Source organism: Erinaceus europaeus, chromosome 9 (assembly GCF_950295315.1).
Source record: "Erinaceus europaeus chromosome 9, mEriEur2.1, whole genome shotgun sequence".
Taxonomy (NCBI): Eukaryota; Metazoa; Chordata; class Mammalia; order Eulipotyphla; family Erinaceidae; genus Erinaceus; species Erinaceus europaeus.
Window position 1 is genome coordinate 86,677,679 of NC_080170.1, and position 12,597 is coordinate 86,690,275.

General features: G+C 38.3%; 1 protein-coding gene and 1 non-coding gene across 4 annotated transcripts in view; both read left to right on the top strand.

Annotated features, from left to right (window-relative positions):
* Positions 1–12,597, top strand: part of LSAMP (limbic system associated membrane protein) — a 791,240-nt gene that overhangs the window by 344,089 nt on the left and 434,554 nt on the right. The gene's annotated exons all lie outside the window — the stretch shown is intronic.
* LOC132540573 (U6 spliceosomal RNA) lies at positions 5,189–5,295 on the top strand. The gene has a single exon (XR_009551771.1). It is a non-coding gene; the product is annotated as a U6 spliceosomal RNA (small nuclear RNA).

Sequence of the window (12,597 nt, forward strand, 5' to 3'; positions counted from 1 at the left end):
TGAAGAGAAGAGTCATATTAGGAAAACAAAAACAACAACAACAAGAAAAAAACAGCATGACAGCAGACTTTGAAATAATTTTTTACAAATGTACAATGAATTGCATTGTGTCTTGTGGTTCTTCTTCTAGCATTTGCCCTTCTTCCGTAGCCAGTCAACAGCGTCAGGTTGAGCCTGATATAAAGTTTTGAGATCTCCTTTGAATCTGGAGAGGTGGCAGTCGTTGACTATGTGGGTCATAGTCTGTCTGTAGCCGCAGGGGCAGCTCGGGTCGTCTCTGGCTCCCCAGCGATGGAACATAGCGGCGCACTGGCCATGGCCTGTTTGATAGCGATTGAGGAGGGCCCAATCATAACGTGCTAGGTCAAAGCCGGGTTGATGCTTGCAGGGGTCTGTGATGAGGTGTTTGTTCTTTACCTCAGCTGACTGCCAACTCTGTTTCCAAGAGTCTGGAACAGAGAAGTTCAGTGTAGGCATAGGAGACCAGATTGGATGACGAGACGTCAAGCGTTGGACAGGGTGGGCGAAGATATCCGCGTATATTGGCAGGTCCGGTCGAGCGTAGACATGGGAAATGAACTTAGATGATGCCGCATCCCGACGAATATCTGGCGGGGCGATGTTGCTAAGAACTGGCAGCCATGGAACCGGGGTGGAACGGATGGTTCCAGAAATTATCCTCATGGAGGAATATAATTTGGAATCGATCAAGTGGACATGGGGGCTACGGAACCATACTGGGGCACAGTATTCTGCAGTGGAATAGCATAATGCCAGAGATGATGATCGTAGTGTGGAAGCGCTCGCGACCCATGAGGAGCTGGCCAGTCTTGCAATGATGCGTCTTGTGGTAATTAGATGAGAAACTGTACCTATACTATCTTATCTAGTAAATATTGGCTCCTTGATTTTCCTGAACCGTTAATTACTAGTATTGGAATTTTCAGTGTCAGTGGAGAAATTGTTTAGGTCATCTGGGCTGCTCTGTACGCTGTCAACTCACATCACAGGGTGAAAGAATATACACTGCATAGCTGGGGGGTTTCCAATCAATCTTGTCAGGACTCTGCAAGTTATATGCTTAGGGACTTATTACATGAAAAAGTAAAGAGGAAGAAAATGCTTCCTTCCATAGGATTTTTTTTTTTTCTGAGGGGACAGTTTAGAAGCTACAAACATCAAAATATTCTCATTAAAATTTTAAACACTATTTCTGGGATGAATTTCTATCAAAGGACTACTTGGCAGTCATAATGAGGGGTGGGTTGATTGGAACAAGACTGACAATAAAATGATGGTGCTTTTTCTATCTGTTTCAAATGTAAATGAATGTTCTTTGATATTTGGGCAATGCAGCATAAGTTTGCCACCCACCATGGCACAGAGAGCTCCCCTTTAGGGATGTCATTTCCTGTACCCTAATAGGCCCATTAGTCACTAAAGAAAAGCTCTCAAGGTATCTTCTCAAAAACAAATACAATGGTAATGAACTGGTGGAGTCTATTAAATTTCCTAGAAAATGGAATGATTTGAACAATTATCCTTTTCCAATAATATCTATTTTTCAACATTTCTGAAACTCATTATAGAGGTACACTTTACATTGTAGCTCATTTCTAAGGAGTATTTACTCTCAGACATTTTTTTTTTCTTTACCAAAGCACTACTCAGTTGTGGCTTATGGTGATATGGGCAATTGCATCTGGAACCTGGGAGCCACATGCAGGAGAATCTGTTTACATAGCCATTATATTGTCTCTTCTGCCCAACTCAGGCACTTTGAAGTAATCACTATTCTAGATACTTGCATATGCTCTAGGATAGTTATCTACCTCAGCTTTTTGAGGTTCTGGAATGAACTTATAACCATTAAGTATCACGATCTGCACCCAGCCAGGGTTAGATGTTCAAGAAATGCCCTCCCCCCACATGCCCAGATGCCAAATATGCCTACCCCAACACAGTTATCTTCACCCTACCCCTTAACTGAGGTTAATTTTCCCTGTGAGGACATATCTACTAATAGATCTTAAAGCACTTGTTAGCCATACTTTAAGATGAATAATTTCGGGTGGGGGCAGATAGCATAATGGTTATGCAAAGAGACTCTCATGCCTGAGACTCTGAAGTCCCAGGTTCACTCCCCCACACCACAATAAGCCAGAGTTGTATAGTGCTCTGGTATTTGTCTCTGTGTCTTTCTCTCTCTGCATCTCTCTCAAAAATAAAGTAAATACAATTTTTAAAAAAGATGAAAAATTTCAACTGTCCCATATATGTGGTATCAACTTGTTGATCCACAGTTTATTTTATTTTATTTCTTCACCCCTCCTTTTTGTTCCTTACCTTCCTCTTTTGGCTTCATAATTACTTCTTTGCAATATAGACTCCACTCATTACCCAACACTTCTATAGATGACTCTGACACTGTTTCAGTTCTACTTGTTGGTCTTCATGATTATTGACAGATCTATTTGCCCTATTATAATGGTCAGGAAATGTTGAGAACAATACATGTCAGAATACATCTTCACAGGGCAGGGAAAGTACTGTCTTGGCCTGTGTTTATGTTTTGCACTTATGTCACTTATACAACAATAGACTTAGTAGGAGGTATTCAACAGAGGGATGGATGGGCATCTGGATGGACAGAGAGAAATATGAAACAAAGACAAAAGATATACCAATTATAAATCACTGGATTTTTATCATTTTAATTCAGTTTGTTAGTTTTTATCCACACACACATAAGCACACACCTTAATCTTTTCTACTTACTGTTCTTACCAGTGTGCCATGGCTTCATACCTTTCTTTATTCTACCTCTCCGAGAGGGCTCCTTCTGTCTTTTTAAAATTTATGATAGAAAGACACAGAGAGTTTGAAATACAAATGGAGAGAGGGACAAAGTTTATAAAGAAGGAGAGCCATCACAACACCTGTCACACCTGGTGTTCCTATTTGGCGCCTAAGGTTTGAGCCTTAGTGTTCACCCATGTTATAATATCTACTCTACTGGATGAGTTTCCCATCCTCTCTGTTCTTCTGGGGGTGAGCAATGTGTGGAAATGTACCCCTCTTATCCTATGGTCTTGTCAATGTTTCCATTTTATAAATAGAAAAAAAAAGTAGTAGATTTGTATAAAATTCTTCTGTGAAGATAAACATCTTAGCTCATATGCAATGCAATTGCATAAATTGCTTAAGTTCTAGGCTGAGTAGATTTGATAAAATTATCTTCAGATTAAAGAGCTTTAAAGAAAAAAAAATCCCAAATACATGCATGCATGTCAGTATGATAATCACTAGGAGTAAAACAGGCATGTTCCCTGCTCCCACTGAACTTATCTTCTAGAATGAGAAGCAAGATAAGATAAGCAAGATAATTAGCTAGATGATAGATGATAGATAGATAGATAGATAGATAGATAGATGATATTATCAGACCACAACTTCTCTAGATGTTACTCATCAGGACTTTAAAAGTTTAAAAGACCAATGGAATGGGAAGGTAAATGGAACTCAGAGCTTATTACACATAAAGCAGTAAAGAGACTCAGGGGAATCAGAAGTATAGGCTCCTGGTGATAAGGAATGAAACAAGGGTGTGGGGTAGGCAGCACATAAGATCTGTGAACCAAACTTTTTGGTCTGAATTTCCTCACAATTATAAACTATCCATCTGTGCCATCCATAAATCCAAGGCAAAGAGAGAAAGCTCACTTTTTAATTTTTTTATTTATTTAAAAAAGGAGACATTAACAAAATCATAGGATAAGAGGGGTACAACTCCACACAATTCCCACCACTATATCTCCTTATCCCATCCCCTCCCCTGAGAGCTCTCTTATTCTTTAACCCTCTGAGAGTATGGGCCCAAGGTCATTGTGGGATGCAGAAGGTGGAAGGTCTGGCTTCTGTAATTGCTTCCCCGCTGAACATGGGCATTGACTGGTCGATCCATACTCCCAGCCTGCCTCTCTCTTTTCCTAGTAGGATGGGGCTCTGGGGAATCAGATCTCCAGGACACATTGGTGGGGTTGTCTGTCCAGGGAAGTCTGGTCAGCATCATGCTAGCTTCTGGAACCTGGTGGCTGAAAAGAGAGTTAACATACAAAGCCAAACAAATTGTTGAACAATCATGGATCTAAAGGCTGGAATAGTGCAGATGAAGTGTTGGGGGGTCCTCCGTTTTGTAGATAGCTAGTAGACATATTTTAGTTATATTCCGAAGGACCTGTGGCTATACTAGTTTTTTTTTTTTTTTTTTTCTTTTCTCTGAGCCTGAAATCTGATATGCAGGTGGAGCCAAGTTATTGTCTTGGGAGGTGATGTCATGGCTAAAAAAGGGACAGAAAGCTGCATCAGGGAAGACAGTAGCTCCCTAATGTGGGGGAGGGGTATAAATATGGGCCCCAGACCAAATCAAATCTATGGGGTTTACAGTCAACAATATTTATACCCCTTCTCCATATTAGATGGGATCGGGCGTGTTCAGGGTGGTATGGCCGTAGACCCTTCTCCATATTAGAAAGCTCACTTTTTATAATTATCATCTCTGCTTGGGGACATGGAAAAACATATACATATATAAAAAGCATATGTCTATCTTTAGCTGAGCTTCTGATTAATCCCATTTTAATCTCTCTACCTAATTGTGCTTTGCTGTTTTCTCTCTTTTTTTATCCCCCAGTTGCTCTACTGGGTGGGGGGGGGTCTAGAGAACAAGTAAATTTATTATGTTGCTAGCAAACAAGATAGGAATTGCACTGCAGGGGACAAAATTAAATTTACAGCTTTCCCTTGTACATGTCATAAACTATTGATTTAACACAAGAGGAAAAATGCAATGATGGGGTACAATTACAGTGTGCAGCCAGGCTCTGGCCACAGAGAGCTCAGTGAGTGACTATGGATAAGCCGGGTTGTGGTTTCTTTGGTTGATCTCCTACCCTCAGTCAAAGAACAGAGGTGAGGAGCTTTGGTTTATATGCTGAGTGTACAGAATTTCAAAGCAGTGCCATTCTGTGCTTAGACATTACTGACTTTATGTGTGGAGAAAACATTAAGTGATCAGTAAGGAGGAGTTTAAATCTAGTGAATGTTTACATCTATTATCCCTAGCATATTTTAATTACATTGAGGGCCTTTAAAATGTTAAATACTGAGCTAGCAAAATAGCTCACTTGTGCTCATTTTGGCAGCACATATACTAAAGTTGGAACGATACAGAGAAGATTAGTATGGCCCCTGTGCAAAATAGCTCACTTGGATGGTGAGCTGCTTTGCCATGTGCACCACGCAGGTTTGAGAACATCCTCCATTGTATTAAGGAAAGCTTTGGTATTAGGATCTCTTTCACTATCTCTGTCTTTCTGTCTCTATCTTAACAAATAATAAATAAATAAAATGTTACAAGTCATTTCTAGAGAGAGAATGATTAATAAAGAATACAAACTTTTCAGTAACAGAATGACTCCCTTCTTTTTTTATATGTTTATTTTAAACTATTTATTTATTCCCTTTTGTTGCCCTTGTTGTTTTATAGTTGTAGTTATTATTGTTATCATCCTTGTTGGATAGGACAGAGAGAAATGGAGAGAGGACGGGAAGACAGAGGGAGAGAGAAAGATAGACACCTATAGACCTGCTTTACTGCCTGTGAAGGGACTCCCCTGCAGGTGGGGACCCGGGGGCTCGAACTGGGATCCTTAAGCCGGTCCTTGAGCTTTGCACCACGTGTGCTAATCCCGCTGTGCTACCACCCGACTCCCAATGACTCCCTTTTTATAGGAAATCTTCATGGATATTTCAGTGCTGGATAAAGACAATTATTTCCTATTGCCTGAAAGTCTTACACATGGTACTTACTGTTCCCTGGTTACCATTCTCACTAGCCTCTTTAAAGGGCAGAACATGTGTCCTCTTCACAAACATTTGAATAAACAGAAGACCTGAAAGTTGAAGACACTTCACAGATATTTGTTGAATGAACAGTCCCATGTTGGTTTGAATAAGACAAGATTAATTACAACAGTGCATCCTTTCCACTGCTCAGAGCTTCACTTCAGAATGTCTCCTCTGTCCCCACTCATTTTCTTTATCATCTACATATTTTAGGAGATATAACTGGGAATAAATGAGAAAGCACTAGAATTTCAAAATATGACTGTCTGCCTCTCTATCCATCCTAGTAGGGTTTTATTGTTAGGTGTTAAATCATCTGACTGTGTGTGTACTTCTTTTAGCTGCATATTGTTTAAATAAATAGTTATAGGATTTATGAAGTATAATGCATGGTTGAGTTAAAAGTACTGTTATCCAGCAATTGTACAATATTTGCCTTATTTATGATTCAAAGAATACAACTCAAGCTGAGATTTTAGCAGGAACTAAGTAAAATGAAAAACTAAAACCACTAATAAATACTTAGGAGCCTTTTCTTGCAAACTTAACCTCAACTATTAATCAGTCCAGATATACTCACTGGGGTACATATGTGATTCTTATTTGCAAATGTTGAAAGCATTTGAAAACTAAATCCTATGTATTTTACCTTCTTTATCTTCTCGTTTTTGTTGCTTTTCCTTTTCCCTATGCCCTTTCCCCTTTTCAAAGACCCAGTAACTTATTACCTACTGTCCCTAGTGGAGCCAGTGAGCAAGAAGTCCAGGGGGAGAGAAAGAAAAAATTAGGCTTTTAGCCAAGTCATAGTGTTTATAATGGAATTTATTCAGGGGACACCATAAGAAGAAGAACAAAATCTAAGATTGGTGCCAGAACTGTAGGTCACAGAGATTTATCAAAGCTTTGTATTTGGCTAAATTGCAACCTTGGAATGCAAATCATGATATCCATACATACATACATGCATACATACATACATACATACATACATACATACCTGCATACATACATACATACATACATACATACATACATACATACATACAAAGATTGAATTATGAGCACAAAAAACTAAAACATAGGGCTAGCTGTAGCCCCATAACCCCAGACAAACCTCTGGTGCTATTGTGTCTCTCTGTCTCTGTCTCATTATTATTTTTTATTGATTGATTGGATAGAGACAGTCAGAAATTGAAAAGGAAGGGGGAGGTAGAGAGTAAGAAAGACAGACACCTGAAGCACTGCTTTACAGCTTGCAAAGCTTCCTCCCTGCAGGTGGGGACCAGGGGCTCAAACCAATATATTTGCCCATTATAATGTGTACTCAACCATGTGCACCACTACCTGGTCTCTTTCTGTCTTTGTCTCTCTATCTGAAATGAAAAAGTTTGCCAATAAACATTGAAATCACACATGGTATAGGATATGGAGATACTAATTCTTCTTCTTCTAGCATTTGCCCTTCTTCCGTAGCCAGTTAACAGCGTCAGGTTGAGCCTGATGTAAAGTTTCGAGACCTTCTTTGAATCTGGAGAGGTGGCAGTCGTTGACTATGTGGGTCAATACATAAGCACAGTTACTCAGACAAAACCAATCCTTTTTATTCTTTTGAACAATTTTGATTTCTATAAATCAATTTTATTAAATTCTGTAGGAATATGAAGTTAATTTTTGGAGGTAATATAACATTACTAACAGTTCATGGGATTAGACACCAGAAAACCAGTATTTTCATCCCATTTAACTAGTGATAAACTACATCAATAAAATTATACCTGTTCAATTGTGGCCATCAAACAAGTTGAGCCCACAGAGGGTTACTCACCAAGGTAAAATAATAAAGTTCATATAAAGCATAGTTTTAAAACAAAAATTATATAGTATGGAATATAAAAAGCTGATGAAATAAGTCCACACTAAATCCTGAAAGAACTGAGGAAAGGTTTAGAAACATTGCTTCTTAAGTCTATACATCTCCTTTTCTGGCCCATAAATAGTTCTTATTATTTTTTTATTTTATTATTATTACTTTTTTTGCCTCCAGGGTTATCGCTGGGGCTCAGTGCCTGCACTATGAATCCACTGCTCCTGGAGGCTGTTTTCTCCCCCTTTTGTTGCCCTTGTTTTGTCATTGTTGTTACTGCTGTCGTTATTGTTGTATAAGGCAGAGAGAAATAGAGAGGAGGGGAAGACAGAGAGGAGGAGTAAGATAGACATCTGCAGACCTGCTTCACCGCCTGTGAAGTGACCCCCTGCAGGTGTGGAACCTGGGCTCAAACCAGGATCCTTAAACCAGTCCCTGCGCTTTGCGCCATGGGTGCTTAATACGCTGCGCTACTGCCCAGATCCCATAAACAATTTTTAAAGTAAATTCTCCTAAGAACCAGACAACTTCATCAGACTTCAAAAGTCATAGAATATTGTCAATATCAACTGTAAATATGACATATGTATTGCCAATTGCAGGATCTCTAAAGCAAACAAAATTTCTTAGATCACTTATTGTCAACCACATGAGTGTGTCTAAGATTCTAGTTGTTAGGAGAGCAATCATTTGTTGTAGACTAGCCTTAGAATTCATTTTCATATGCCAAAATGCTAATGTGAATGTGCAGAAAGAGCCTTTGTCTCTGGGGTAAAAGAGGCGGATCCATTAATGTTCTTTCTTTTCTGCCCTAGTTCCCACTTATTTTCTTTTCGGCTTGGGGTGAATTATTTTGACATGATTATGCACTCTCATTCCAGCATCCAAATCAACTATTCCCCATGCTCTTGTGCTAAGGCCCCCATCTATTTGGATATTGTGTGTATGTGTGTGTGTGTGTGTGTGTGTGTGTGTGTGTGTATGTGTTTATGTGTGCATTTGGTAGTTGTTTTTTTTTTTTATCAGAGTGGTTCTCAGAAAAGGTCCAATAAAGATAAAGCTTTGCATTCCCTGCTAAATATGGCATAGAAACACAACTAATTTTTTTTTAAGAAGAATCTGCTGGCTTGTCTGTTTGGGATACCTAATGAATACTACACCCTGATGCTCTTTAATTTAGAATTTTTATTGGGACTAAATCCATCCATGAAAGAGCTTAGAATCTCAATTTCTTCTGTTGTGACTTTCTTGGCAGACTGTTTCTATTGTTTGCTTAGGAAGGAATTGTCTGTGATTTTGATGGATTTCTTCATAATCTCATGATGTATCCCCTTCTAATAGGTCATAGCTTATGTACCTGATCTGGTCAACCAAGGCAAGACAGGAAGTTAATGTCCAATAACATACCTACTTCCCACTTTTCAGTCATTTTAATACAAGTAAATGAAGTTAATCACAAATTTTCACTTATCCTATTATTATGTTGTAAATCATTATCTACAGACTGGAACTGGAATAAAGTTTATTCTGATAATACTGATAAAATCACACTGCTGTATGTACTTAGTGACTGATTAAGTGGGAAAATCCTGAAGGAAAGTAGTCCATGCTATTCTATTAAAATATTGTATCATATCATCTCTCACAGTGGTCATTAACAATACAAGAGAAAACTTCATGCCCCTTGTGCCAAAACAAAATATATTCTTTTTTAGTTTTTTTAAATATTTACTTATTTATTTTCTTTTGTTGCCTTGTTGTTTTAGTGTTGTAGTTATTGTTATTGTTATTGATGCTGTTGTTGTTGCTAGGACAGAGAGAAATGGAGAGGGGAGGGAAGACAGAGGGGGAGAGAAAGATAGACACCTGCAGACTTGCTGCACTGCTTGTAAAGTGACTCCCCTGCTGGTGGGAGCTGGGGGCTCGAACCTGAATCCTTATGCCTGTCCTTGCGCTTTGCGCCACCTGCGCTTAACCTGCTTTGCTACTGCCCTACTCCCAACAAAATATATTCTACAGCCGGATTCCCTGATATGTGTCTAAGTAGTAGCTCACTCAAAAGTATATATGTAGAGAAACTCCACCATTACAGAGATTTCTATTGAATTATATTAGAGATCGTTGTATAATATTAGTTTCTATGTGTGACCTGCGCAGTTGTTCTTTCTGCTTACTAAAAACATAAATTTCCATTTAAGATTTACTAACCCAAAATCTCTTGGGTACAATCTTAAAATCTGTATGTTAACAAACATCCCATATGTTTGCTTTTGCAGGGAAGCTTAAGAATACTTCCCAGCCTGCATCCACATATCCATTACACATCCCACACTTGTAATCTGAATATTGCCAAATGTATTTTATTTTATTTTATTTCAAATAGCTCTCCCTTGATTGATTCGCTACTTCTTATTTCTTTATCACCAAGTTATGATTTCCCTGTGTAGTTTGGAGTCATTAGTTTTGTCGGAATAGAAATCACTAAATGAATAAATTGAAGTAACTAGCAAAACCTTTTTATCTCTTTTGCAAATAGCTGTACTAGCACAGGTAACCAACAAATTAAGTACAAAGCATAGAAATAACTGAAGAGCCTAAAGATTCTCACTGGAAACCTCATAGGTAGTAAGACTTCAAATCTTCTGTGAAGCCCTCTTTCCATTATCAGTTCTTTCAATATTATTTTCAATGGAAATTATAAAGAAAGTTAGAGTGAGGTCCCGGGGATGAAAAGACTTTTAGAAATCACCTTCTCCATCATGTTCAAATTAATCTGTATCATCACAGATGGATCAGTTAGCCCTTAGATCCTATGCTCTGCCTACTCATAAGGCTCACTTGTCTTGATTCTTGACATGATTGTGAAGTTCCTCAAGTAATTCTGATGGTCTGGCAAATTTGAAAATCAGTATTCTGGAATAAGATTGAGCCCTTTAGTTGTCCACATTCACCCAACTTCCTGAGGCTGTCTATTCAACCATCAGAGTGCTACGAATGCCTTTCCTTTAGTGAGATTGAACTTGAATCAGAAACAACTATCTATGCATCCCATTGCTACTTTATGAGGCTTGCCTATGATATGCTTAATTCCCCGCCTAATACTTCTTTCATGAAGTATTCTTTTTCAATTGATACTATCAACCACATTTTACAGAGAATTTATTTCCATTGGTTACATGCTGATTGTGATTTGGTTTTTGCAATCACCCTATTTTAATTATACTATTGACTCATCTCATCATACCAGTCTCTATTTGCTTGTACATCTTTAAGTTTTAGTCATCTGAACTAGTTTTCCTATAAACAAGGTAATTCATAATATCTACTCTGTCTCTTTATCACATCACACACCCTGTCATCCTGCCTCCACTGGCACTTTTTTAAGTGAACCCTTTCAAAAATCCAAAATAGTGACCTGCTTGTTAAAAATATACATATATTTAAATGTAGATGTTCAGATAGAGATAATGTGCATATTCCATATTCCAATCCCAGTCTAGATTAGAAGTGATTTATGTGATCTACTACATTCTTTTATTCAACTTTCAGAATTTCGGTAGAAATATCAGTACCTTTCTATGATAGGTAGTACAAACTCATCTGATCACTTTTAATACATGCCAGTCTTAGTGGTCTCTTTTCCCTTCTCTCATTCTCTTCCCTGCAGTGTGGGATTATAGGTTTGCTAGCCCCTGCCTGGGAACTCTGAATGATATCTAAAGAGAACTAGAATTTTCACCAGCGTCCTAAATCACCATTATTAAGTCCAAAGAGCACATCCTGTACAGGAAAATTGCAGCAGCATATGGGCAACTCTATGCACTTCATATGTTATCCATCACAGTACAGAGCCTGCCACATGTTCCTGAAGCAGCCAGGGAAGTAGTTGGCTCAGTGCTTGCTGAGTAGGGCCTCTTAATCTGTTTTACAGCAAAAAATTTTGCAATAATTGTAGGCATCATGAACCCAGCCATATTTGAACTTTGTCCTAACAAGTTGTAGCAAATAGATAAATGTATGACATAAAGATTGTTTACTAAAATCAATATAAAATGAAGTAGACAGAGTTAAGGTTTATTGGTTACAAATAAGAGAGAGGGGGTGGGCAGTGGCAGCCCCAGTTGAGTACAAACCAGGCACCAAATCCTCAGTCCCTAACTATAAGGGAGAAGCTTCGTGAGTCACCACTCATGAAGCATGATGTAGTTTTCTGTCTTTCAACTTCTCTGTCACTATTCCACACCTTGATCTTTCTCTGTCCTAATAAATATAAATGAAAAATTAAATAAAAAACAAATAAGAGGAAAAAAATAAAAGCTCTCCCTTTGAAGAGCCTTGATTTTAGCTAAATTACATTTATGTTATTTATATATGCTTGTTTCAAATGTAAACTATATTTCAAATATAGATATACTTTTGCATGTTTCCAACACACGTTTCTCTGTGATTATGGAAAGAATATCAAGTACGTATATATGTTAAGTGCTATGAAAGAAGAAAAGCTATCTAAAATATACCCCACTGCATGCTCTCATGAGAGAATTCAGTGAATGGTTGAGAAGAACTAATCAACTACTTTGAAATAAATAAAAGTCATAATTACTATAATGCTACACAGAAGCACATAATGTTTTGAGTGTCTACAGAAAAAATTGTGTCTTAGTCTTATTGGTTAAGTAAAGCATTCAAGGGAGTAGGGCGGTAGCATAGCAGGTTAAGCACAGGTGGTGCAAAGTGCAGGGACCGGTGTAAGGATCCCAGTTAGAGCCCCTGACTTCCCACCTGCAGGGGAGTCGCTTCACAGGTGGTGAAGCAGGTCTGCAGGT